The 24,217-nt window shown below is 36.8% G+C and overlaps 1 long non-coding RNA gene and 1 pseudogene across 1 annotated transcript; one reads left to right on the forward strand and one right to left on the reverse strand.

Annotated features, from left to right (window-relative positions):
* Positions 1 to 7,205: 7,205 nt before the first annotated feature.
* On the forward strand, positions 7,206 to 12,295 carry LOC131327913 (probable methyltransferase PMT26; annotated as a pseudogene).
* A 2,135-nt stretch (positions 12,296 to 14,430) lies between these two features.
* Positions 14,431 to 17,896, reverse strand: LOC131301065 (uncharacterized). The gene is made up of 3 exons (XR_009191160.1): positions 17,729 to 17,896; positions 15,455 to 15,595; positions 14,431 to 14,653 (listed from the first exon to the last, which is right to left on the reverse strand). It is a non-coding gene; the product is annotated as an uncharacterized LOC131301065 (long non-coding RNA).
* Between the last annotated feature and the right edge of the window lie 6,321 nt (positions 17,897 to 24,217).

A 24,217-nucleotide genomic window follows, 5' to 3' on the forward strand; every position in this document is an offset into this window, starting at 1 on the left:
CCGACACATGGCAGCTTACTAGCTCACGCCAGCACAGTACTGGTGTATGAAAGCAGGGTTTTGTTGAGGTCATTTGGCTCTGGATTGAAGGGTTTGGGATGGAGTCCGATTTGAGAGGAGTTTAGGATGCTCAAAGCTCAGGCACATCGACAACCTCGGGGTGTTCTCGACCTTAATCATCATTGGAGAAATAAAAGACCAAAAAATAGCGTTATCTGGATGGTCCAGAATTGGGTGTCTACAATGACACTCACATTTAGAGACAAGAGTGGTCGAGGTTTCATAGATCCACCTTCCCTTAAAACGAAGTCTAGTGAACCTAAGAACTTTTGTGAGTGCTAAAACTATAATGAATCCTTCCTCTTCTAGCAATGCTAAGTCTAGTGGGAACAGGACTCTTGTGAGTACTAAGGCCGTAGCAAATTCACCTTCATCTAGCAACTCAAAACCTGTAGTAAATGAATTTTTTAAGAAGAGAGTGCTTACATGTCACCATTGTGGTGTTGAGGGTCACATTCATCCTAATTGTTATTGTTTGAGGATAGAGCTTCAAAAGAAAGGTCAAACTCAAAGATCTCAAAAGCGTTGTATTCCTCCGAGCGTAGTCCTTGGTTAACCCAATGTGGGAAGGCCTCGAAATACCACTCTCGTGCAACCCAAGGCTCCGAATAATGACTTTCTTGCTCAATTGAATAGTCTTGCTACTCAATCCTCCTACAATGTAAAAGAGATCAAAAAGTTGACTTTGCTTGCTAAGGACATGCATGATGCATCTCTTGTTCATAACAAACTTAATCAAGTGTGGAAGAAAGTTGATCGTGTTTCATGTGTTGTTCAAACTCTCGATACTCCTAAGGAGTTTAGGGGGTCTACTCCTCATGATTAAGTTTGGTCAGAGTTGCATGTTACTCTCCCATTCATCATTTCGTAATCGAGTCTCGAGTACTGAACATGTGTGTTTTTCATTTTGAAGTTTTTTTTTTGGATTAATTTTTAGATTGCATCATTTTCCATTTTGACTTTCTGTGTGCTTGCTTGTCTGCATGATTGCATGCCTGTGTTAACTATTCTCCTAGTATCATGTTTAAGGATCGATGAGTTTGGCTTTTCATGCAAATTGAGCTTTGAGCTTTGATGTCACTTCATGAGTCCATTGAATTATGCATAATTGTCTATACTGTGAAGAGTATCATTGTGTCATTTGAATCTCATGCTCTAACTCTACTATTTGTATGTACACACTCTCTTGGGGCTTGGTCCTTTTGGTGCCTAAGGGTCCTCGAATTAATTCTTAGTTGAATTCTCCTTGTCTTGATCTTAGATTGACCAAATGTTTGAGGTTTACCTTTAGATGCTTTCCCCCATTGATTCTTCTCGAGTGACCGCCTAGGGATTAGTGTGAAAGCTTCCCTTGATGCATAAAAGAGTGGGATCCTTGTTTATTGTCTTTCTTTTTTACTTAAAAAAAATGCTATATAAAAATACAAAAACAATAGAAAAAGAAAAAGAAAAAGATACAGTTCTAGTCCTGGGGTTGTTGCTCTAGTGCATCTCCTTTATCTATGCAATTCTAGACTTGGAGTTGTTGCTTTAGTGCACCTCCTTTTCTTTATGAGATCTCGCACCTTGGGCGAATGGCTACATAATCACTGCACCATCCTAGGTGTGTGCGTCACTTGGGTCCATAAGAATGCGATATGGGGTTTGTGCGTGAAGTCTTTAGGTCCAAACGACTTATGGTTTGACTTCTTTCATCAAACTTGTGTGAATTCTCCTTGGGAATTATATTGAGTATTCCTTGGCATTTTTAAGGGCCTCGCACCACCCTCACGAGTTCACTTGATCACTTTGATAGCATAGAGCATGAAATTCTATTGAACCACATGATTCTCTTCAAAATATATTCATGTTATGTTTAAGCTTTATGTTAACACTTTAGTGTCATTATTGCATCTCTCTCAATTTCAATGAAATTTCATATTTTATGCTTGAGCATGATATTTGAGAATTTTATGTTACGTGTCCTTGATTTTTCAAATGCCTTTGGATGCTTGTATGATCTCATTTTGTTTGGGCTTTTTAGCAAGGGGGACTAATTCGTCGTTGTGTCCCTTTATTTTATTTTCTTTTAGTCTTTATGCCTTGGTTTAATTTTGGTCTAGGCATTCATTTTATTTACTCCTGTTGTGTTTGCAATTCTGAGAGTAAGGGCCTCCTTAGGGCCTTAGGAGAGCAGGTGCCCTCTCAAGCAGGTTTTAACTTCTTTTCAATTTTCGGAAGATTCAGAGAGTGGGGGCATTAAGAGGGCATTAATAGGACAATTGCTCTTTCCAGCACGATTTGGAACTCTCAATCTTCAGAGAGTAAGGGCCTTTGTAGGGCCTTAGTAGAGCACCCGCCCACTCTAACAGGTGAATTCTATTCAGAGAGTTGGGGCGAGAGCCGTTCGATCAGCAACACGTGTTCGTCTCCGTACACACACGTTTGTTGCTCTTAAAGTTCGGGTGTTTGCAGCACTCTAGTGGTGTAGCTGCTCCCCCTTCATCGCTTCCTTCATCGCGTGACACCTGTTTCGCGTGTGTATCTCGCGTCAGCCGTTCTCCATTGGTTTCTCGACACCTGTCTGTGATCCTCTATCCTGCGTTTGTAGCAAATCCCAGCTTCCTTAGCACCCTTGCTCGCGTCGTAACAGCGCCTTAGTGGTGCGCTGACTTGCCTCCCACATATATACTCCTAGCCAAGTTTTTTTTTTTACTTTCTTATAATTTGAACCTTATCCACTTCTCACACTAGAGTTTTTAGATGGTTTTTCCTACCTGAGCATAGCAGCTGCCGTTCTTCATCTTCTTCCACTTAGGGCTCCTCATCCAGGGCTCTCATTTCGGCTCAGGTGATATTTTCACCTTTTGGCAAGTGTTCTCCTCTCATTCTCGATCTTAGAAATCTCAGCCTCTCTTTCTGCCATGGCCAGGTGGTTCCTCTTCTTGTGCACCCGCGAAACCAAGGACCCGACCCTCCGAGTTAATGCTGTAGCTCGTGCATCTTATATTGAGATCTTTTCTCAAAAAGCTGAAAATTTGTGTGAGCAAAATGTTTTTCCGTTGGACCTTGTTTCCATGGGTATTTATAATTGGTTTATTGCTTGTGGTTGGGATGATTTGTGCTCCGGTCATGAGTATGTTTTGCTCTTTGTTCTCATTGGTGACTTCGAGTTTAATTGCCCATTTATGGAGCAATTTCTCACCTTATGCTTGGGTTTGATATTTTGGGAATTTGTATTTTGTGCATGCCGGTTTTTAATGTCTTGTGAATGCGTGTGTGTTCATTTTGTGTAGGCATTTCGTGAGGGGCAGTTAACTTTTTATGAGAATATAGCATTTGGTGAGGGGGAGTGTTGTGCCTTCATGGTCCTTTCTTGTGCGTCGGTTTTTAGAAAAGGGGTGTATCGTAGTTGGATAGTTTTCTTCAGTCTTCATTGAAGGCTTGAAAACATCCTCTTGCTTTTATCTACACACTCTTTCTTGTCACTCGTGTTCTCCTGTTGTTGTTTGATTGCTCTATTGGCTCTTCTCAGAGTTTGTGTGCCCTTTTGCCTTCCCGTGACAAAAAGGGGGAGTGGTTAGTTAGTGGGGCCTTTGTTTTGTTGCTTATTGGAGCCCGTGGTTAGGACTTATACTTTATGCTAATATGTGCGCTCGTGGCTAGGGTCGCTTTATCTATGCTTAAAATGCATGTCTTGTTCTTTCTCTTCTATTAGCATTGCTTCAAATATGATAGCTTCTCTTGTCATTTGATTTCCGTTGCGCTAACTATTTATTGCTATCATATTATATCTATGCATGTTGTTTCTTGATTGAGTTATCTTTTGCAGGTTAATTCATTGTGATTGGAATGGAAGCTTTTGGTATCTAGGTTTTTAGAGTCTTTAGAAGGTTCTCTAGCAAACTAGAATTTGTTTCCTTGTAATGAGTTTTTGTTGGAACGATTTTGACCCGGAAATGCCAAAGGGGGAGATTGTTAATGTAATTGGCGATTTCCGGATGTGACAAACCGTTGGAGTCTGTATTTATTCTTTTTCCATTGGGGTTTGGGAGGCGATTTTATTTTGTCTAGATTAGATACTCCGCCCATTGGTTCAAGAGTTGATCACGAAGGCCGTGCCGTGCATTTTGCTTGGAAAGGTATATGCATCTCATGTGCATTTAGCTTAATATTTTTTCATGCATCATTACAGGTTTTCAATGTCTTAACCTTTTATGAAATATCATGGATGCACTAACCTTATATTATTGGCCTTGTTTTATTTGAAGAAAATTTTTGTCTAAGGCTTTTTAAGTGCTTGCGCCTTAGCAGTGCCTTACCAGACTAAGGCCCTTGCATGCGTGTTAAGAGCGCCTTAGTAGTGCCTTAGTAGACTAAGGCCCTTGTGCGCGTGCTAAGAGCGCCTTAGTGGGGCACTTTAGGATTTTTCCTTGCTTGGTCATATATAAACTTGTTTTTCATTATTCTAGGGCACAAGAGTGATATAGCCCACTTTAGAGAGAGAAAGTATTATCTCTTTTGCTCTTGTGCTGTCATTTGCATTTTGGATGAATTGAATCTAGTATTCAATCATCCTTGTTCAATCTAGAGAAATACTTTGATGATCCATGTATTCTCTCTGCGTTGATTCTTTTGCATAAAAAATCTTCATTTTCAATATTCATACTTTCATGCCTATGAATCTACATGGTCGGATGATACCAGAGCTGTTTTAGAGTGTAGATCGAGATGGTGTTGCTCGAGGAGTCCATGGAATCAAGAGGGGGCACAGGGTGCTAGGTAAGAAGCGGAGTTAGGTGTAACTTGGCGTAAAGTGGGTACTTCTTAACTTGTTGACTTTTCCCTAACGTTTTGATTTATGGAAATTTGAGTAGATTAGGCTGTGGTTTTATGCTTAGGGTGTGTTTGACCCTAAGTAGTTTCCACGTATATCTCGGTGTTTGTGTTCTTTAGTTTTATCGCTCTTTACTTATATTGTTGAATTGAATAGTGTGGCTTGTAGATTGGATAGTTGTTTGAGTTGGTGGTTGAGTTAATTTTAAATTGCTTGTCCCATTCACCTCCCCCCTGGGACTTTATAGTGCATTAGATAATTTCACTATTCCCGAGATACAATTGGATGGTGCTATTTGCAAGCTCTCTCATCTCTTCCCATTTATCTTCCTTCATTTCTTCCGGCTTTTCGGATTTCGGCTTGAGTGCTTTCACCAAACTTTCTCTCAACAAAATATTCCTCACCCTTTGTTGCCAAAGAGTGAAATCATTGTGCCCATTAAAAAGCTCAACCGTGAACCCGGTACTTTTTCCCGCCATACCGTAGCTCTGATACCACTTTGTTGGGAAAATAACCGATCACATGCACAACGGAAGCGTAACAAAAAACAATCACACACAAAAGAGACACAAGATTACATGGTTTTTCAAACTCAGGTACGTCCATGGAGAGAGAACAACTTCCATTAATATTGAAGGGGAGTGCTAGGTACAAAGAAAATGTACCCGGAAATTACGCCGAAAAGGCAAATCAATGGTACAGATGCACTGCAAAGTAAATCTGTACTATTGATTTGCCCTTTCGGGGTAATTTCTGGGTACATTTTCTTTGCACTTAGCATTTTCCAATATTGAATGAGTACAATGAGCTACAAGATATCCTACTCTAGCTCTCAAGCTCTCAAATTTTTGTCACTCCCACACTCACCATTATTCTCAGGCAATTTTGCTCTTTCTCACACACTATGCTCTCTGCCTTTTTCTTTTTCTTTTTCATACACGGCACACACACTGCTCCTGCACTTCTCACAAGTCCCTTTTATACACACATGACATTGGCAAACAAAAAAACTCTTCAACTGCCCAAGAAGAATCTAGAGCCCAATCCCACAATTGCTTTTTGAGACTATCCATGTACAGCCGGCTAACAAGAGAGATTTCTAGAAAATCTCATTCACCAAACAACCAACTCATTTTGCTGCTAAACACCACCGAACCAACTAACCATTAAAATAAAAGGTGGACCTCAGACCTTACAAAAAGTGAAACTGGACCCGACCCCTTACTAAACAAGGAGGCGAGTCAGTTTTCTATTTTTTCTATACTATCTATTTAACAAAAGTGCCTATTATTGAGAAAGCCTCACATTGCGACGAGTGGCGATATTTTATTGGATGCATTATAAGTCTAAGAAATATGCATCAACCAATTAATAATCTTAATCTCCTAAAATTAATGGAAGATCATATTAAAAAATCCTTCTTTCTTTTTTTTTTTTTTCCTGAAACTATCTAAAATTGCTTATATTTTTTCATTTCCATGATTTTTTTTTCTGAAACTCTCTAAAATTGCTTGCATTTTTTTGTTTCCATGATTTTTTCTTCCAAAACCAATCTAATGATTTTTTGGTTTTCGTGATTTTCGTTTCCGTGATTTATGTTTTGCAAAAGGAAAGAACTTATAATTTTTAACTGTGTAATTACTTCATAAAAGGAAACAACTCCGTGATTTATAATTGCGTTGATGTTATACAGCAGGTTAATACTTCTTACTGTTTATCTCATTGCCTCAATTTCATTATTTGATATTGGGTGGAACAAAAGAATTTGACCTTGACAAGAAGTAAGTGAAGAACTGTGTGGTTTTTGGTCTTGGTGCGTTCCCTAAACGTTTGTAGTCTCTACTGTGAACTTGTACGATGGCCAGCTTGTATTTCGTTGCTTTCTCCTCTGTTCTTGTTTTGGTTTTTTGGAGGATAGATGGTCTTCTATGATAGGAAGCTGAAATCAATGTGCAGAATGTTACACTTTAGTAACTGACTCTGGCCCAGGCCAGATTGTTTACTGCTGGTCTAAGCTAATAATTGAAACTCCTGTACAAAAATGTGATTATGGATGATTGGGTCATCAAACTACATATATTTATCATAATTATGTTTTTGCTATGCGGTTTTCTATCTATACTGTTTTGTTTATTTCCGTTTGTTCACTGATCTCCATTGCTCTTGGCAACACTAGGAATTGGAATGCTTCGCATAAAGAAAATATGGTGAACCCAATTATGGGAAAACTGGAAATTCTTGGATGGAAATGTTCAGACGCTACATAAGTGAAGAAACCTTGTCCGTAAACATCTAAGTTTATTAGTTTAGCCATATAACTGGCAGGTGAATCTGGACAAGTAGGGAGGATAGAAGAATGAGTTTCAAGTGATAAACAAACCGGATTGTAGGAAAGAGAAGCTTAATTATTGTGGACTTATTTCGACCATCTAAATTGCTCTTTTGGAGATTCTATACTTTTTTGCCTAGTTTTTTTGGATGTAGTATTCTTGAAGTCTTAAAGAAGTTGGGAGCATTCTCAGTTAGAATTTCATTCTGACTTCTTTCATGGTTCTAGTGATGGTTTTTAGTGCTTTCATTGCAACTCTTATGGTCCTGCTTACTAAATCAAACATGTTCTGATTAAGCGATGATTCATGGTCTGTTTCTACAGGCTTTGCCTGATATTGCCTGGGGAAAACAAACCCGTTTGGTCTTGGATGTTGGATGCGGTGTTGCTAGCTATGGAGGCTTCTTATTTGATAGAGATGTGCTCACCATGTCACTTGCCCCAAAAGATGAACATGAAGCCCAGGTCCAATTTGCACTTGAAAGGGGAATCCCTGCTACCGTTCCCAGGAAGAGTGTTTGATGTTGTCCATCGTGCATGGTGTAGAGTCCCCTGGCATATTGAAGGTATGTCATTCATTTACACTTCCCATGGCTTTTTTTTCGAGAATGATGCTTAAACAATCTGAAGCTTATCCAAGCTTCAGCCCTACCCATCATTTTGCATCTGAAAGAGTAATTGTTTCACTCTCTAATTTTCTCTTTTTGTTCTAGAATCCATAGGACTTGTGGATTTGAATGACACTTTTCATGTGCAGTGAAAGTACAGTGTCGGCCTATGCAATCAATGTCGTTTGAATAAACATGATGTATTATTTTTTGTGTAAAAAATTAGTTTGCAACAAATGCAGGCGGTAAACTTCTATTGACGCTAAACCGTGTGCTGCGACATGGTGGTTTCTTCGTTTGGTCTGCTACTCCTATTTACCAAAAACTTTCTGAAGATGTTGAGATATGGGAAGGTAGATGATTCTCCACCTATTCTTGTACTCCTGAAGTGAGTGAGTAATTTATTGTGACATATTCATGTTCCGCTATAACAAATTATACCATTCCCGACTAACGTTTTAGTCACCGAATGTCCACTTTTTAGTCGCCAAAGGGTTTTTCCGACTAAATAATTTGGTCGGCAAATTAGTCGGGGAATGACAGTCGACAAATGTAATTGCCGACTAAATAAGGTTTAGTCGGCTAATGTATGGTTTTAGTGACTAAATGGGCGACTAAAAAAACTTGGTCGGGGATTCTATTTTAGTCGGCAATAATAATTGCATTGTGGCGTCAAATGTCATTACAAAAAAATCAGAGGACCAAAGTGGAAAAATTACATTTCCATTTCTGAACTGTATTTGCCTTTACCCAATTCATTTGGAGGAAAATGGCGCTTCCAAGTCTCGAACTTGAGAGCCTTCATCACACGCACAACAAACAATTCTACCACTGCTGTACTTTGTTTACTTTTCAGTAATAAAAATATTTATACTATTTGGTTTCGTCTGTTTTACCTTTATTTTTTTCTTTGATAAGCTTTTAAATTTACTTTTTTTTAATCTTTTCTTTAAATTTACTTTCTTAAAAAAAAAAAAAACTCGTTACTGCAGTTCATAATCTTTTTGTAGAACTTACACACTAAAAGAGAATATTTCAATCACACATTCACAAACAGAACCTATTTCTCCAATGCACAAATTAGAACATTATCACCCAAGCCTCACTTTGAGGTCTTTTTTCCTCGGTTAGAACCATCTTATCTTTGTTTTTATTAAATATGGTTTAAAAAATAATTCTTTACCGAGATTATAATTGATTGCTTTTTATTAGACAATTGATTGCATGAAAATACTATTTATTCTAATGAGTTCATGTCTCGATAAAGGGGTTTTTTTTTTACTATAAAGGGATTTTCTAAACCTAATCGAGCCGCAAATTTACGAGAATGAATTATTCACCAAGTGTAGCAAAATGAACAGTCTTGATCGTAATATTTTTCTTGTGGTCGTGTGGCTTTTGTAACAATGATTGCAACATAAGACTTAGTTGACAATCATCAAGTAAATAAAAAATAGCATAGATTGTAAACATAACTGCCGAGTAATTTTTTGTAATACTCGATATCAACCGTTAGGATTTCACGTCTTACCAATTATAGCATTGTCACCAAAATCGAAGACCATTCGATAACAGTGGCCACATAATCAAAAACATATTTAATGCGTTCGAAGACGTTTAAATGTTATAGTGCACTAACCGAGCCCTACCTGAGGCCTTATTTGGCAATCCAAATCATCTATCTTTGATGTAATATAAATTAGATCATTCGTACTGAGAATGAACTTAACCCTATTTCGATAGACACTTGATCGGACAACAAAATTCTTTTTAATTAACAATTTACGTGCCGATAAACGGCTTTCCTTAACCCAATCGAGCAAAACATTTACGAAATTCTTATGATTAAGAAGGAAAAACAAATTGAACGTTGTTGATCGGGAAGGTTTCATCGTGTGATCGATGTTGTCAGAACAAATATTGATATTTTCTTGAAATTTTGTTTAAAAGAGAGGAAAAATTGATATTCCCCAACCAAATGTAATTTTAGTCGGCAAATATTACTATTCCCTACTAAATTATTTAAGTTATTTAGTTGGGAAATGTTTTTCATTTATTAATTTTTTAAATTTGCGAAAAAATAGATATTTGCCGAATAAATATAATTTTAGTCGGAAAATATTAATATTCCCTACTAAATTATTTAGTGGGGAAATGTTTTTATTCATTAATTTTTTAAATTTAAGAAAAAAATTGATATTCTCCGACTAAACATAACTTTAGTCGGCAAATATTACTATTCCCTAGTAAATGGTTTATTCGGGAAATGTTTTTCATTTATTGGTTTTTAAATTAGGAGGAAAAATTGATATTCACAGACCAAATTTATTTACTAGTCGGCAAACATTATTATTTCCAGACTAAAGCTAATTTTAGTCGGCAAACATAATTATTTCCTGACTAAATAATTTTAGTCGGCAATTGTTCAATAATTGGCGACTAAAATTAGTTTAGTCTGGAATTTTAGTCAGCAATTGTGTAATTTCTTGTAGTTCTTGTGGGAATTATTTTCAGCCATGAAGCAACTAACAAAGTCAATATGCTGGGAGATTGTCTAAATAACTAAGGATAGAGTTAGGTCTGTCAATGGACCGGATCCAATCCGGATCCGATCTGAAAAATCCGATCCGGATCCGATAACGTCGATCCGATAATCCGAATCCGGTAATTCAATACGGATCCGGATCGGATTAAATCCGTTATCAATCCGAATCCGAACTTTATTTTTTCAATTTTTTAAAATTTTTTTTAAAAAATAGTAATTTTTTTTTTTGAAAAAAAATGTTTAAGAAGTTGTATTTTTTTTTTTAATTTTTTTTTTCGGAAATTTTTTTTTTTTAAAATTTTTTTTTTGTATTTTTTTTGAATTTTTTGTTTTTTTGTTTTTGCTAAAATTTTTGAAGTAAAAAAAGTTTCCGGATCGGATCCGGATTATCACTATCAGATTTGAGTCTTATCGGATCCGGATCGGATTGGGTCTTATCGGATCCGGATTCAGATCCGGATCTGTCGGATCCGGTCCATTGACAGGCCTAGATAGAGTGAATCAAGTGGGAATAGCTCTACTTCAGAAGCCAACATCAAATGAATGCCATGAGAAAAGATCTCAAAATGAGCCTCCTTTCTGCCAAGTGTCTGATGATCCAAATGCTGCCTGGTACATTTTTTGCTTCCGTAAATATGTAATTTACTTATCCGGTTTCTTAGCGATATGGGTTTCCAAGAAAACCTTCTATTGGTGGAAGGTAAAATTGCACAATTAAAATATATTCATGTTTTACTTATTTCCTTGTACTTATGTTTCTTATGGTTTAGAGTTGTTCGATACCTTTCAGTGAACACAAAATATGTTTTTAAGCAGAACATGCGTGAACTTTTGGAGAAACCAATGCAGATTTCTGGGTTTCCATACGCCAATTGCTCTGAGTTTCTGACTGCCCTTATTTAATCTCTCTCTCTCTCTCTCTTTGTGCGGTTCGGGAGCTAGACCTCGGTATCCTAGAATTCCAGTTTTATGGGGTGAAATGCAACCGATGTTCTGAAATATTTGTGGTTGTGGTTTTCGAAGTGATTTTTGGGGATATCGCTATTGGCAGTATTGAGATACCATAACTTGCATTATGAATTTGTTTTACTTCTACTTCCACTACAGAATGCCTTTATTTTTTATTTTTTTTTCCTTCTTCATTCTCTCTTGATCTGATTAAATGACACTGGTTGCTGATTTGCCGCTGCCCTGAAGGAGTTGAATGTGTGGGTCATGAATGTGGTCCCGATAGACTGTCCTGATACACTACCCGTAATTTATGAACGAGGTTTATTTGGAATCTATCACGATTGGTTTGAATCATTTAGCACCTATCCTAGATCTTATGATCTCCTCCATGCAGATCATCTCTTCTCCAAGATTAAAAAGGTGGGTTTTGTCAACTCCATGATTACTCGGTTATGAATCCCCAGTCATTTGTTTGGATACTAACGACTCAGTTTACTGGTTCCGCGGGTGCAATATAGTGGCTGTGGTTGCAGAGGCCGACCGTATTCTAAGACCGGAAGGAAAGCTTATAGTTCGTGACAACGTTGAAACCATCAACCAGCTGGAGAGCTTACTAAAGCCCATGCACTGGGAGATCCACTTAACGTACTCAAAGGACAAGGAAGGATTACTGGGCGTTCAGAAGACAATGTGGCGCCCCATGGAGAGAGAGATTGTCACTTATGCCATTGCTTAAGCGTGTTCTCCTAATGTGCTTGTATTCTTGGAGCCTTGATGCCACGGCGAATATGTATTTTTCTTATTTTGGTTGCTAATTTAATTGTAGTAACTTGTAATTCTTTACCTCTTTTTTGGCCCAGGTGTATTTTTTTTCATTTGTGTTGATCTATGTCTCGTTTGTTTTTCAGCTTTAGGTTTTTTTGGTTTCTTCGTTTGATATAGTAAAATTCTTCGTTGTTTATCGAAAGGACTCTTGAGAGCATAAAGCCCACAGGTTACAAATGCCGGGTCCTTGGATACTTGAGAGATTGAATGGTGAAACTTGCTGTGTGAAAAAAGGGCGTAGTTGCAAATGGAGCGCACAGGCTCGGAGGGTTCATTAGCTCGTTATTTAGTAGGAATAGGTGAACTATAACTTATAAAAAATTTGATTCGGGACGACCTACCTTACCCTCTTACCCTACTCCATCCTTAATTATCTTGGGAGTGCATGCCGGATAATAATGCGGTACATATGTGACAAGATATTACATGAATTTAGAGTAGTCAAGAAAGGTCCACACATCCTTAAGGAAAAGGTCGGAGGGGTTTGACTTTAGTGTAGAATCGAAAGTATGGTTTCAAGTACCAGGGACGGAAGGACTACATGTGCCCGAGAGATTCGTCAAAACTAATTCCAATATACATACCAAGGCCCACCCAAAAAAATTAAGGGTTTGTTTGGAATCTTGAAAAAAGAATAAAAAAGTAAAATTATTTTTTCTTGTTTGGTTTGAGATGTAGGAAAGAAAATACTACTCGTAACAAATTAAAGATTAAGCAAAATAAGTTTTTCTCTCCACACTTTTACAAACTTTTATTTCTCTTTCCTTTCATTTCCCGAGTTCCAAACAAGTCGTAATTAAAATAAAATTTTACTCTCTCTCTCCACATGACGCGCACACATGCATGTGTTGCACACTTAATTACACTCTGCATGCACCCTTTCTTTCAAGTTGCCGGAATTTTAAGTCTCCTTGTTAAGCCCATTTGGAAACTCATAAACACATGGAATAAAAGGCATATAAGAAGGAAAAGAAACTCAACACGATCCTCTTGATCAGCCATATGTATAATACTCCTTTTATTACTTTATTAAGTTGCTCTTGTGAATATAGCACAAGATGTAGGGGGACGGAAAGTACTGATCATCATGTTGACAAGCGAAGGAGCCTACATGCATTTGTTGCAGGATTTTAATCAGTATAAGCATTTAGCAAGGATATTAGCAGAAACAGGTGTCAATTGTCTTGCAACGTCCTTTAGCATAGCGTCCCTTTTTCTGCTGGCACAGTTGATGGCAATTAGTTCCATTGCAATAGGGAGGATCGTCAAAGTAAATTTGCAACTCGCATGCATCTGCCTGCCCCATCCTCATCTCAGTGCCGGCAGTATGCGTCCACAAACACACACGCACCAACTACAGTGTTTTAAATTCCTGATGGTATAAGGATATGTTGGTTCAGTATATCTATAAAGCGAATATGCTAAAGAAATTGTATGAAATAAATGAGAATAGATATATACTTACCTGTAGAAATGAAAAGTAGCAGCACAAGCACGACGAAAGGAGAGAGATTTGCAACCAACATGTAAATATGCGAGGATTTTGTTCGGTTTTTGTTGGTTAAGTCTCAATTTTGTGCTTAGCACTGTCCAGATTGTCAAACACTTTTCTTTTGTTTCTACTCAACCATAACTATCATAGAAGAACAACACATAAAAAACATTCCAAGGCTTCCCTCTGATCATGGGTTCTGGCTTCCTGTAATTGTTTAGTGTCCCCCGAAGCTGAAACTGTGAAGTTAGTCCAAAAGTCTCAAATCAAAGCACCAACCAATGAATAAATGGTGCATATCCTCTACATGCATCTGGCATCTAGAAAACTCGCTGTCCTAACATATATTTCTAAAGGTATGCTGAAGCCAAGTGAGGATTTTACCATTTATACAAATCCATACAGTCGACGAACAAAACGTGGCTTATATTAAGCGAAAGGGAAGTTTCAAAAGTTTGATAGTAACAAAGTGCCAAAAGAGACATAGCCCCCTTGATATCTGTAACCAACAGTTGTAACATTCAAAAAATGGACCAAAAAATAGAAAGTTACCATTTACGGCTTATATTGTTCTTGTTCCATCTTAGCTAACTCATCAGTTGCAATGTTAATCTCACTTGTAAGCCAAAAACGTCGCTTTGCAGAACTTAAATGCAGCAAATGCTGACTATCCTCCAGAAGGTCTTGCGCTTTAGTGATCTCTTCATGGCATTGGAAAATTCTATGCCTAAGCGAATAAAGTAATAAAGACTCCAAATAGCAATTCAGAGATAGTTCAACCACATTATTTTTTCTTAAAGAACCAAAGAATCAAAGAATGATGAGACTAAAGGAACTTGTGTAACCTCATAATTCAGAAAATTCCAGCTACACCAGCAAGACCTAGCCGGGAGAAGATCCAATGACATTAAATCTAAACAAACCAGGCAGAATAGGTTTCCATTTTGAAGGTGAAGTGTTGCATCTGATAATCAGAAGGGTAGGACAGCTTAGGCCCTTAGTTGCGGATCCTCTGTCATGATTTTGCCTGTAATGATCATGTCAAGGTTTGGATGAAGGGCGACGGCACACAAACTAACTCATCCAAGGGCAGAAAACCAGGCACGTCTTGTAGCCTATAAACTTTAAATCCAACAGTGTCGTTTGAACAAAACCAACTAAACGGCAACCCCACATAGACCACGTCCCTTTTCTTTTTTTTCCCAATTAATCATTCCTATATCTCTTTCTCTGACTACAGACCCAGTTCCCACCTTTTCTCCCTCTCTCGTCAAACTCCATTTCTCTCCTTTTTATCGGCAAACTTCATTTCTCTTCCAACAAACCCATCTCTCCAAAAAAAATAAAAAATTCATTTGCTTCTATAGCCCAATTTATAGCAAAATCAATCAGAATGGTGATGTTTGTTTGAACGGATCATTGACATAGCATATCAAGTCCAATGTAAAATTGAACCAAAACCATATTAATCTCAGAAATATTTTATGAGGTCACAAGGAAGGGAGGCTAAAGAAAATGAATGTTCCCGTCTCAATATAAATGACTAATACGTCGCCAAGGGAACCTCCCCCTGTCCTCTGTCTCTATGGACAGTGGTTTCATATTCGGTTTGTTATTTGGGAGTAAACAGAGGGTTTTTTTTTTTTGCTCTTGGTACCATGACCGTTTTAGTGTATCCCTTCCAAATGGTTGGGAAGTGAGGATTGGCCTGAGCTATGGCTTCGCATTTGTTGGAGATGCAGAGTCCATAGCATTTGATTTGTAATTTAGGGGAATCCAAAATTCCAAACAAAGTCTGGGGAAAACGAAATGGAGGAAGAAACAGTACCTGGCAGACGTCGTCTCTCCATTCGGTTTTTTTTTTTCCAAACGACGTCGTTGTGTTGAAAATCTATGAACTGGTAGATGTGGCTGGTTTTCGATGCCCTTCGATGAGTAATTTTGTGTGCAGTCATCCTTCCATTCAAACCTTGACATGATCATTACAGGAAAAATCGTGACAAAGCTAAAAAGATTATGAAGTTTTGGAATTAATTAATTCAACTTTTGAAGAAGACAACAATAATTCATTAATAAGGAAAAATCCACCCCTCAGTGATCTCAGTTTCGGTGCTTATGCATCATGCTTGGGGGACCAAGTGCGGAAAAAGAACAAGACATTAAAACTATGCAATAACTAATATATTAAAGTTCCTTAACCAGTTTATGCATAGATTGACGGTTGGCGTAGGAGTTTCAAGAAAACTGGTTTAGCCACCCCTCACAATTAGAATAATCTTAGAATGATTTGTTTACAATGTTAACGAAACCATTTGAGCGTGACATGAAACGTAATCTAAAGAACAAATCCTAAAGAGCAGTCAAAGAAACATATACATACATACAGGGGGGAAAAGTCACTTCAGATTATATTTCCTTCGGAGATAGTAAAAATCTCACACCTCTAACAGGCATTTTGTCGAACACCTTGCACATACTTTCTGAAAAATTACGTCCAGGTCATTGGTAAGTTCATGAAACTTAATCTGAAGAACAAAAATCCTAAAGTGGAGGAAGAAACATATACATACATACAGGGGGGGAAAATCACTTCAGATTATATTTTCTTCAGAGATGGTAAAAATCTCACACCTCTAACAGGCATTTGTCGAACACTTTGCACATATTTTCTGAAAAATTACGTCCAGATAATTGGTAGGTTTCGTGCAATCTCTAAAAAGTGCCTGAATTCTCAAATTCAAAAGAAGTATAATAAACTAATTTTCCTTCTCTCACTACAAGAAAAATTCAATTAGGTGACGATTGAAAATCGTCACAAATTGCATGTTTTTCGTCACAAATAATATATGTGACGAAAAAAAATTTGTCGACTAAAGGTTGTCGAGGATTCCTACCTGGTGACGAAATCTATTTTTCGTCACCTATAGTGCCTTTTGATGACGAAATATTTTGTCACCAAAAAGTGAATAATTGGTGACGAAATTTTTTTCCTCACTTATTGTGCTTTTTGACGACGAAAAAATTCGTCACCGATGGGTCACATTGGTGACGAAATTTTTTGTCACTAATATAAGAAATCGGTAACGAAATTTTTCGTTGCGAAAGATGTTTTCATATGGGAAAAGAAATCCATCTTTCTTGCTCCTACTGGGTTTCGAACCCGAGTCCCTTGAGTTTTTCGCGCAAGCTCCAACCAACTGCACTACACACACTTTTCAGTAAATATTTGAAATATCTAATATATAACACATATGTTTAACATGAATATATATTTCGAATGTAATTTTGGACCTTTAAACATTAAAATTATCAATTTTGATAAACATGAAAGTTGTAGGCAATTGAGTTATTGTTCAAACTCAATTTGAATTATCTCAATCGGAGATTTTAGTAAAGAGTTATGTCCGAAATACATTTAGTGACAAAGCGCAATTCATAAATTTCGTCACGAAATGTACCCATTTGACAACGAAATATATTTTTTGTCGCTGAAAGCGTTAAAATGGTGACGAAATTATTTTTCGTCACCAAAGTTAAGCATTTGGTGACGAAAAAAATATTTCGTTACTAAATTGCTCACATTTGGCGACGAAATATATTTTTTGTCACCAAATGATTATCTTTGGTGACAAAAAATAATTTTGTCACCTTTTTTAAGCTTTCGACGACGAAAAATGTATTTTATCGCCAAATGGGTACCTTTAGTGACGAAAATATTTTTTTCGTCGCTAAACAGGCATAATTGGTGACGAAATTATTTCGTCACGAAAGTTATCAAAATAGTGACGAATTTATTTTTTCGTCGCCAAATATACTCATTTAGTGACAAAATTAAATTTCATCGCCACTTTTTCGTCACTAATTTTCATTTTTCTTGTAGTGTCTCTGGAAAAAAAAATGAAGAATGACGCCCAACCCGAACGAAGAGAAATGGAGTCGCACGGAGACATCTTCGTTGCACTTGCCTGTACCCATTTGCTATGACAAATGTGAACTCGAGTTCATGAGAAACAGAGTGATGGAGGCCACTGTTATCCTACTGTCAATGTTTTTAGGATGAGATGGAAGAGCAATAACAAGATGAAGAACCACATCAAATTACCTAATCACAAACAACTATTTGTGGCGTGTGAATTGCGTATGGCATCAGACGGTGTTACCGTTGAAATGCTCTCTTGTTTCCCTCAAGGTTGCTAATCTAAGAGTAGCCTATGCAACCTTTATGTTCGAAGGCTGTGGTGATTCTCGAAGAGGCGTATGTCATTCAACTGACGCGCGGTCTTCCGTTATAACACGACCTTCGGTATTACGGTAGGATTGTAGTGGAGTAAAGTCTACTGGCACAGCAAATTTGTGCACAGATTGTGCACATATTTCTATGTGGGGCCCACTAAAAGTCCCATACAAGTGATCCGAACCGTTCATTATGTTTAAAACATTTTTTCAAGGGCCCTCGCAAAAAATCAGCGCAATCCGATACCTATAAGTATTTGATCTAATCGTCTAACTTTTCATTCTCTAAAAACTTGAATGAAAGGTTAGATGATTTAATCAAGCATTTATAGGTATCGGATTGAGCTGATTTTTTGCAGAGGCACTTGAAAAAATGTTTTAAACATAACGAACTGCTCGAATCACTTGTGTGGGACCCGTAATAGGCCCCACATAGAAATCTATGCACAGATTTGCTGTGCTAGTAGACTGGTTCTAATTGTTACTTTTAGCAGGGGTATTTTTGGCATAAAAAAAGGAGGAAACATCTTCGTACATTTAAAAGAAAGTAGTATAGATGGGCTTTAATAAGATCCCTCTGCCCTTTCTCTCTGTTGTTACTTATAGGGAAAGTTTTTATTTTATTTTATTTTATTGGTTCTTATAATTTGTTTTCCATAGGCAAGCTGCAATGAGAAGACAGAACAGAGGAATCTAGTTCAAATTTCTCATTCCCCTAATTTACGCTCCTGTTCTTCCTCTCAGTAAGCAGTCTTTTTCACATCTTTTTCCTAATTTCATTACGCGGGTTTCTTGTAATTTTAGCTAATTGTAAGTTTTCAATTTTCAGTTCGGATTCAATTGCGACGTAACCCGGTTCTGAGGGACCGTTTCTTCACTGCTGTGTTGGCTGGGCATTGGCTCATGGTATTTACCTGGTGTATCCTTTTCTTCATTTTTCATACTATTTCTTCGAATTAGAAATTTTTTGTTTTTGAGTTACATGGGCAGAGCCATAAATTTTGGTCAGTAGGTTCAAAACTTAGAGTCACATGCTATGTCCAAAAAGTAATTAAATTAAGAGAATGGTAAATTTTACAAATGGTCCTTCTAGTTTGCATGAATTCTCATTTTCGTCCCTCTAGTATCAATTGTGTTACTTTTACCCCTATAATTTGCATCCTATCTCAATTTCATCCCTCTCACTTACGGCGTTAATGAAACAAACGGAATTGGAAGACAAAATTGTCATTTCTCCTCACAGAGGGACTAAATTGAGATTTCATGCAAATTAGAAGGACTATTTCAACAATTTTATTTTTTACTTTTATTTTTGTAAATAAATTTAAAATACATCGTATGTAATATATTTCTCATCTCATTTTATATTGAATAATCAAAATATGTTGAAAATTTTTAAAGTTTTTATTATATATGTCACAAAAAATATGAGAAATTTCGAAAAGCAACCCCTATATTAAATGTCTTGGTATTGTATTTTTTTTTTCAATTGAATTTTCACTCTCGTAATTTTCTTTGTCACATGATTAAAAAGAAAAAGTTGTTCAGTGTTATTTAGAAATCTTGTAATTGTGTTTAATTAAGCAATGAAATACTATTGAATATTAAGAGATCAAATACATTAAAATATGGGTATAAGTGTTTATTTTGGGACTTACTCATAAGATCACTCATATAACAAATAAACACAGATTTTGAACATTTTTTTTTGTCGGATGAAAAAATAAGGAGATTATAACAACATGATACAAAGACATTAGCTAAGGGGTTGATTTGTGCACTTTCTAATGTTTTTGTAATGTGAAATGAAATACAATTTTCTTCAATATATATAGTTTGATAACCAATAAAAAATAATTCAGATGTCAAATACATTACTTATGGTCTTTTTTATTTTATTGGCAAAAATCGAAAGTAAATGTAAAATTTCAAAAATAGTCCATGTGGTTTACATAAAATCTCAATTTAGTCCCTCTATGAGAGAAAATGACAATTTTACCCTTCAATTCCGTTTGCTTCATTGACTTCGTCAAGGAGAGAGACGAAATTGAGATAGAATGAAAATTATAGGGTTAAAATTGATACAATTAATATTGGAGGGACGAAAATCAGAACTCGTACAAACTAGAAGGACCATTTATAAAATTTTCCCTTAAGAGAATAATTATATATAAGTAGATGCACGGTGATAATCTAATTTTGCGTTATAATTGGTCCCAATGATTTATTGGTGTGTAAAACGATGCATGACAGCTTTATATATATGTAACACTATCAATTCTAAAAAGGAAGACAATGATTCAGAATTCTTAATTTGCATTTGAAGCAAGTTGGGTAAATTTAGAGATTTTTTGTGGGGTCTAAATAACAAAATTTGGTTGCAAACTATCAGATATTCTTATGAGAAATCAAAATGAGTGAGGTCAAGTGACCCCATGTGTAGCTTAGTGCCGCTAACCATGCAGGCAAGGAACCTACACTAGCCTAATCTAGGGGGGTGGGAATGGGATCCTACGATGAGAATCGAACCGAGTACCTCATGTTGGTAAAGAGAGCATTCTCCGCTAGTACTTGATTGTTTTGCTACTTCTTATTGATTTATGATTATGATAGGGATCAGCAGATACATATATTGCTGAGTAGTTCAAGGTTTTGATCGATGTTTCCAAAGGACAAGGGCAGTAAGCCATTTTAAATTAGAGTGAACGATGATGTACAAAGAAAGTATTGTTCTCGAACAAAAGCATTACTTGAAGGGTTCAGATGTATAGTGGTAGGAGTTTTAACAATATTTTGGAGTGTTTGGAGTAATTCCATAGCGTAGATCCGGTAAACTAGCAGTATTTGTTAGCGTAATTTGAGGAATTGTTTGGAGCTCGAATGTGGAATAGTGCTGCTGCTCTTGAAAACATAAGCATGGTTATGTAACTCTTGTGCAGATAAAGAAGTTCACATGAGCGTTAAGAAGAATTTCAACAAGTATGTTCGGTTTGTTGACTACTTCTCCCCATGGTCAATTTTGAATCAACGCCAAAGGGTTTGATGTAGGCCAAGTAGTGAAGTGAACATTAAATTAGTGAAGAAATACTTTAATCAACTAAAAAGAAAGAGGACAAGGAGAAAAGAGAAGGAATTGAATGGTTTGAAATGTTGGCCCCCTCTCAAGCTATAGGTATTGGAATCTTTTTGCTTCAAGGCAATGAAGCATCTTTTCTGGTGGTATCATAAAGAATTTGGCCAGAGAACATTTTTTCACCTAGCAGGAAGGATCATTTTGTAGTGAATAAAACTAGAACATTTTTATGAATTTAGGTTTAATGCTCGAGATGTGAATTTAATGGGAGAGTGAAAATGTTCTGCAGAGGTTTGTTTGGTGTACTGATTCTAAGAGAGCAGAACAGGTCAATTGTTCGTGTGGACGGAACTCTGTAGTTATTAAAGGAGTTTTAAGTTTGCATAAGTGTCTTGTGGTAAAGAATGTGAAGTAGAATAGTCTCTTCTATTTGATATTTCCTGTGGAGGTATATGATGCACATTGCACAGCTTATGGCTAGTGAGTGTCAATTTGTAACTCGTGCCGACTGGCCGGGTTCCAGCTTAGCATACGTGTTCATATTGATCCTTGTTCTCATAGTTCGAAAAAAAAAAAAAAAAACGAAAAATATTGCTGGCCATGTTATATATAAACCTTGAAAAGACTTTTCTGTCTTTCTTAGACTTTCTTCTTTAAAATGTTTATCTCATGCTTTTTTTGAGCTCCAACTAAGAGTTCTTTGGAGTTTATCTCAGCGTATGGCTAGTGAGTGTCATTTCTTCATTTTGTTTTCTCAAGTTTATATACGATCTTAAGGTGTCGTGGGAAATCATGCCTGAGATTTTATTGCAAATTCCATGGCAGACTAATAGTCATTACATAGGAGATATACCAATTTTATAAGTACTCCAATTCTTTAAATGATAGTATTATGTATATGTGAAAATGAAGATACTCTCTTTTTGGCGTCTAAGCCTTTATAAATTGTTCACAAGCACCTGCATTAAATGGTTCTCACAATATTCAGTAGTTCCCTTGATGTAAATGTTCAGAACAGATCTATATGACATCGAGAGCAAATGATCTTGGTGGGGTTGGGATATCCATACAGCTACACTGAAACAGTGTAGAGATGATATGCAGATTGATACTCTGGTGACAACTTGAAAATTTACAGACGTATTGGGACTTACAGATTTCTCATTCGCTTTCCATTTTGTGCACCGGTAACTGTGACTTGTTTAATTACATGCATAGGAAATAATTATCGAATGATTCCGAAGCTTTTGGTAAGTCGTCAATCTTTATTTAGGAAAGCTTCTATTTTGTTTGCGCTTCTGGCTGAAGTAGCCACCCACATATTTAAAATCTGCTTAATTTTGTTTTTGATAAGTGTCTGGATGGTGTTTCTGAGGTTAGGAGGCTTGACACAAATTGTTATTGCATCTTTAGACATGGGTTCCGGACCATTATAGGTTATTCATACTTGGTAAACTACTTGTCTGAGGTCAAATTGATAAGAAGAATCTGTCTGCCACTTGACACTTCCCGTCTTTCCACCTCTATGATTAAGTGAAAGCTCCTTGGAGTTAATGGTGTTAGCAGTGTCTTATTGGTGAACCTATGGATTTTTGTTCATGAACCAAGGCAAACTTTTGTTGCACCCACGTCCACTGGTTCAGTGGGTTTTGAGTGTGAATCCAGTTATAGTAACAGAGATGGCGGGTGCCCTGTTTCGATAGAAATCTTCTGCAACTTCTGAAACTGGTATCTATAAAGTGGTGCGCCAGGTTGCAGCCTGTGGTCAAATTATGTCTGAGACTAGTTGATGGTAGTCATCTATAACATGACAAGTAGAACACAGGAACCAGGGCACTTCTTATTTGGTGAAGGCCGGTAGTGTTTTTGGTAGTGTACCTAGTTGTATGAGACTAACCAAACCAGTAGCATGCATGACAAGAATCGTCGTCAATTCCTGATGGAGCACTAGTACTTGACATGCTATTTATATTTGGTATGTTGGGCTGAAATTTCTGCTTCTTATTATAGCTGTTTGTGTGCAAATGCCACTTTGAAAAAGAGTGTTAGCGTTACGATTTCTGAGGCCTTTGTTATGGCAGCCCGTTCCATGATCATGCTCTCCTCTCGTAATTTCTCTTGAGAATGACAATTTTATGGTTATTTGGATGTGGCTGTATTTGTCCTTTGTGGGTTTTCTCCTTCATGTCTTCTTGTATTAAGATATATGCTTTAATATTTTACAGAATGAGAAACAACTATAATTTACATTCTCTCTTGGTACAAATGGAAGCCTACACGATGGTGATGTAAATGTGAGCAAAATTTCCAAGTCGCTGAAACTTCAGTCCAATTGCTACTTTCCGATACCAGGATTTTGCACCTGATCTCAAATTGATATGCAAAAGGAATGACCAAAGATAAATTACTTTGACTCGATCCTAGCAAAAAAATAAAAGGATGCAGGTGCAAACCCATTTGGGACATTCGAATATTCCATGGAAATTAGATCACACGCATGTAACTGCAACTGTAGAATGATTAGTCCTCGTGATCGTTTTCACCTTCGGAATCTACATAACGTGAAAATTGCTGATTAAAGATAACAAAAAAAAAATAGATGGCTTGATTTGAGCAGTTAAGAGCGGACTTTAAATAGGCTCCATAAGTGTAGACCTCCCTATTTCTCTTATTTTCTGATTGAATTTCGATGATCTGAGCCGCTCAATATGATCACGTAATTTTAAGGGTATACGCGAGAAATAGGCAAAAAAAAAAAGACCGGAAATGGTTTGATTTGAGCAGTTTTTTTTAACCGTTTAATAAAACACTGTTTGGATGAAGATGAAGCCTTTCCTGACCATTTTTTTTAATGATTTCTAGTGGGAAACTTTAAAATCACGTTCTGATTACATTGAGCGACTCGAATCATCAAAATTAGATCGGAATTTATGAGGTCCGCACTTAAGCTAAGTAGGGGATCCCTCATAAGAAGGGGACTCTCTCTCTCTCTCTCTCTCTCTCTCTCTCTCTCTCTCTCTCTCTCTCTCTCTCTCTCTCTCTCTCTCTCTCTCTCTCTCTCTCTCTCTCTCTCTATATATATATATATATATATATATATATATATGTATACACACACGGAGCGGTTACATGGACATCTAAAAAAATACTCCAAATCTCAATCTCATAGTTTCCGATCAAATTTTAATGATCCGAGCTGTTCAACGTGTGCAGAACATGATTTGAAGGATACCTGCGTGAATCGGCAAAAAAAATTATCGGAAAGTGCTTGTTTTGAGCAGTTTT

This window comes from Rhododendron vialii, chromosome 1a (genome assembly GCF_030253575.1).
Source record: "Rhododendron vialii isolate Sample 1 chromosome 1a, ASM3025357v1".
In the NCBI taxonomy this organism is placed as follows: Eukaryota; Viridiplantae; Streptophyta; class Magnoliopsida; order Ericales; family Ericaceae; genus Rhododendron; species Rhododendron vialii.